We start from the raw sequence: 4,595 nt of genomic DNA on the forward strand, positions 1-4,595 counted from the left end.
AACTTTTTGTACAGAATTGGGCATGGTGTCAAATACATGGTAAGAGCTCAAGGATTTTTTATACAGAATGAATGAATTACTTGAGTTATAAACTTATTTTCAGTTAGAATGGTCTCAGACTTTACATTATTAATTTTTAAAGGCAGTCACTCTTTTCTTTTGCTGGATGTTCTACTGGACTGGGCAAACCAAGACTTAGTATTCTTCTATCACAGAAAAACTAAATAAAGAACTAAATACAGACTTAACCATTTAGGTGATATTGGTCTAAGATTTTACCTCAATAATTTTCAAAGAAAATGACTACTCCTTACTGACTGTTCTCTTAGATTGGTATTGTTCTTAGTGCTCCAAAATATTAAATCTTAATAAATATTTAAATATTGTTCCTAAGCCATCAGCAGAAATTGAACTGGTCCAGTGCTTTTGAAAGTGACTCTTCTAATTCACTTTGTTCTAGAATGATTTGTGTAAATCCAGAAATCACTGATTAATATAAAGGTAATGTTATTGAATATGGAGCAGCAGCCAGATTGATATAGAAAAATAGATGGAACTTAAAGTAAAATTAAGTAAAATTAGTAAGTGCATTCTTTTTATAAAGCCTTTCATATTTGCCAATGATGAATCGCAAACTTTTAATGGGCCTTTAGCTATTTCAAAGAAAGAGTCAAAATCAGTTAATTATCATTTTCACAAGTCAATTGTACAAAAAAGGTTTAATGTTTCCTGGTACTGACAGTCAGGAGAGGAAGTTCCTCTCTGAGTTCCTAAGTTTTAGACAAATGCATATGTTCTGAATTGCGTTGGCCCCAGATAATATAAAGCAAGATTTATTATGGTACCTTTGAATGCAGACCTGTGGGATAACACTTAGGAGAAGTCTGATAAGAAGTATAATATTCTGCTTGTCTAAGTAAATTGAGAGGTGTTTTAGAATATTTAAATCAATGAAGTACATCCCATTCACCAGTTCTTCATAAATGCTGTTTTGCTCATCTGAGCTTTTGAAATCTATTAACAAGAAACTGATTTTCAGTAAAATTCTTTGTCAGGTGAAATAGTTATTCTGTGTTGCTGGTTAATAGTTGAGACATAGCTTGAAAGCCAAGATTATGACTGTCACTCTATAGGAAAAGGATTTCTATAAATCTACCCCTTTGCAGTTGAATGAAGGAGTACTCATAGGCTATGATGTGCTTGCCTCAAGAGTTTGTTTTGCAGTCCTTTCTAATGAAAAGGAATTGTGGTTATCACTTTAAAGGTCTACCTTCTACGTCTTAGCCTCAATATTTTTGGTCTGGAGAAAGTTTAAAGCTGATATAAAATATAGTTCTTACCTTGAATATTAAAGAAAAATGCTTTGTAAAATACATTTGAATACTTAAATTTAAGAAAAAATGCAATGACATTTCCTCTAAGACAAGCTGGTTTTAAAATATGCATCTCAGTTACTGAATAAGTTAACCAGATAGAGTTCTTTTATGACAATTAAGAAAAAAAAGGGTTGTTTTGTTAGTTGTCTTCTAAAAATAATGTATTTTGTTTTCAAAATGTTGATCTATAAGAAATGTAGATCAACAGAACTTTTGATCTATAAAACTTTTTTTAAGCAGTAATTGCACAACATATCCAGTTGTTCAATATGGTCACTCCATGTTTTTGAGGAGAAAGCCATAGTATCTCATATAATGCTCCCATTTTCGTTCTCTATGGTAATAGTTTATGTAGCCAGCTTACTAACAATGGTGTCAAATCATTAAAACACCATAATAGTAGAAGTATGGATTCAGAATAAATTATTTAAATTCTTCTACTAAAATTGTCATCTGGTCCATCAAAATATACTTTTACAAACTTTGATTATGAAAATAATAGTAAAATTCAAGTTCTATATAAGCATCCATATCTGTGGCATATACCGAGGCTTTGAAGTGGCGGAGGTGAATTCCAAAGAATGGTAGGCCCAAATAGGTCAGAAGTCACATAATATTCTATATGATTTCTAAGTGATATCTTCAGATGATGAGAATATATAGCATTTTCAGTACTCGGAACAAGACAGAAAATGTATGTTAGGGCTGCATTGTTCCCAGTGTGGCCTATTGGCCTTATAATGGATTAAATGGAAACTGACCCATTTCGGTGCATGTTTGATCCAGAGGGCTGCCACAGGATGAGGGCTGGTTTCCATTTATAAAAAATGAGAATGTCTCTTTCCAGGTCTGTTAAAATGGGATCAAAATCACAAAAGTAAAGAAAGCAAATATATCAGAATCATTAATATAACTATTAACTATGTGCATGTGAAGGTGTCTCCTGACATCTGATATTTTATGAAAAGATTTGTATGTAAAAAGTCCAGATGCCCCTTTGCTTTTTTTCTTGACTAACCTGACTCAGAACTTGTTAACTTACTGACTGGGGGGAGAGGGTGTCCAACAGTCTGCCTTTTTTTTCCCCTACTATAGCTCTTGATAAGATAAACAACCAAAAATCCCAAATAGAAGCAAGTTGCTATCTACAAACCAAATCTGATAAATTTACATAATATAAAATTTGTATATTGTTTTTGAGACTTCACCAAGAAATATCTATAAAATAAATTATATTGAGACTAGAGGCCTCTTGCACGAAAAGATTCATGCAATAGGCCTTCCCTTCCCCTGGCTGCCGGCACCAGTTTTCCTCCAGCACCCTGGACCCAGGCCTTCGCTCCGGCCGGAGTCTCCTTCAGTCTTCACTCTACCACTACGCGCCTATGTATGCAAATTAACCGCCATCTTTGTTAGCGGTTAATTTGCATATCTCGCTGATTAGCCAATGGGAGGCGTAGCGAAGGTACAGCCAATTACCATGTTTGTCTATTATTAGATAGGATGTACACTTAAGGGATATTCCTAGGAAGGTTTTTAAAAAGTTTTTTTAATAGAAATTTTCTAATATCTGCAATGTAAGTACAAAAACATAATAGATAAATCCCAACTGCCACCCATCAAAACAACCGTGTTCTGATTACTTAGGGACAAGTACTTAAATGTCCAGACCCTGGTTTGGAGAAAGAGAGGTGGCTGCAATGATTACGAAGCAAAGTAATCCTTCAAATTCCTCTATTTATTATTTGCCCTCAACTTTTGCTAGCCATTACACCAATGCATGATATATAACATGCTTATTTTGAAAAATATAAAAAAGAAGAAATACATATTTTAAAATAGTAAAGGTAAAATGTGAGCTTAAGAAAAGAGGTGTGAGAGAGAGGGAAGGAAGGGAGAAAGAAAAGAAGCAACAGATGAAGGGGGAGGGATTAAGGGAGAAAGAGGAAGCAAAAAAGAAAAGAAGATAAGGAAAGAAAGAAAGAAGAAATGAAAGAAGAAAGGTACATGTGCAGAGTAAGTCTCAATATTCCAATATTCGGTCTTTATCGTTGGTTATCGCTCGTTGGATATCACTGCTGTCCATGTATCTGGTGTCTGCTCTACCCTTGCTCCAAAAACTATGGTCCATGAGCCAGCAGCAGATTGTCAGGCTCCACATCACAACATATTTGGTCCAAATCTGCATATTCAAAAGATATACAGTGCTTAATAAGCACATCCCAACTTTAGAAATATTGCTCTAGATCACAATGTCCAGTAGTGGCATGACACCAGAGAAAAAAATCCTGTCTAATAATAGACAAACACGGTAATAGACTGTACCTTCATTACACCTCCCATTGGCTAATAAGTGAGATATGCAAATTAACTGCCAACAAAGATGATGGTTAATTTGCATACATAGGTGCAAAGTGGTGGAGCGAAGACTGAAGGTGGCTCTGGCTGGAGCGAAGGCCTGAGTCCCGGGTGCCGGAGGAAAACCGGTGCCAGCAGCCAGGGGGAGGGAAGGCCTATTGCACAAATCTTTCATGCAACAGGCCTCTAGTACAATTATAAAACAGACAGAACATGAAACAAAAATACACAGGGAATCAACAAATTAACTATGAACAAAGAAAATTTCTGTTTATCTATAACTGTGTGATACATCAGTTATCTTATAAAGCTAGAAAGTGAAAAATAAAATAAATTTTAAGTACTATATTGTGTCTGTTTGCTTCAGAAGGAAGTGGTCAGCATAAAATATAGGAAAGATAGTATGCTTTGCTCTTTGCAATGCATTTTCCCTATTCATTTTATGCCTACTAGTAACCTAATAAGCTGTCATGTAAGCTAATATTAAAAGCAACAAATTATACTTTTGTTTATTTTATTTAATGATACTCATTAAAATTTTATGTTACATACAATTGCTATCAGATTTTATGTGGCCAATTAATGTTACATTAAATTATGCTTTTTTACAGGGAACCGAAATAGCTAAATGAAGCAGATGTGTTCTTCTTAAAAATGCAGCTGTTATTATATTAAACAATTAGCACCAATATTTTGGAATAATACGTTAGATGTCTATAACAATTATAAAATTGGTTTCCACCCTAGCTGGTGTGGCTCAGTTGGTTGGAGCATAGTCCTGCACACCAAAAGTACTGATGGGGTGGTCATAATAATCTGGCCACTGAGGAGTATATATATATATGTGTATATATATATATA

At 34.3% G+C, this 4,595-nt stretch overlaps 1 protein-coding gene across 1 annotated transcript in view; it reads left to right on the forward strand.

Annotated features, from left to right (window-relative positions):
• LOC102430991 (cell adhesion molecule 2) overlaps nucleotides 1-4,595 on the forward strand; it is a gene marked incomplete at its 3' end in the record, with an annotated part of 1,034,261 nt that overhangs the window by 1,028,514 nt on the left and 1,152 nt on the right. The gene's annotated exons all lie outside the window — the stretch shown is intronic.

Source organism: Myotis lucifugus, unplaced genomic scaffold (genome assembly GCF_000147115.1).
Source record: "Myotis lucifugus unplaced genomic scaffold, Myoluc2.0 scaffold_339, whole genome shotgun sequence".
NCBI classification, from domain to species: Eukaryota; Metazoa; Chordata; class Mammalia; order Chiroptera; family Vespertilionidae; genus Myotis; species Myotis lucifugus.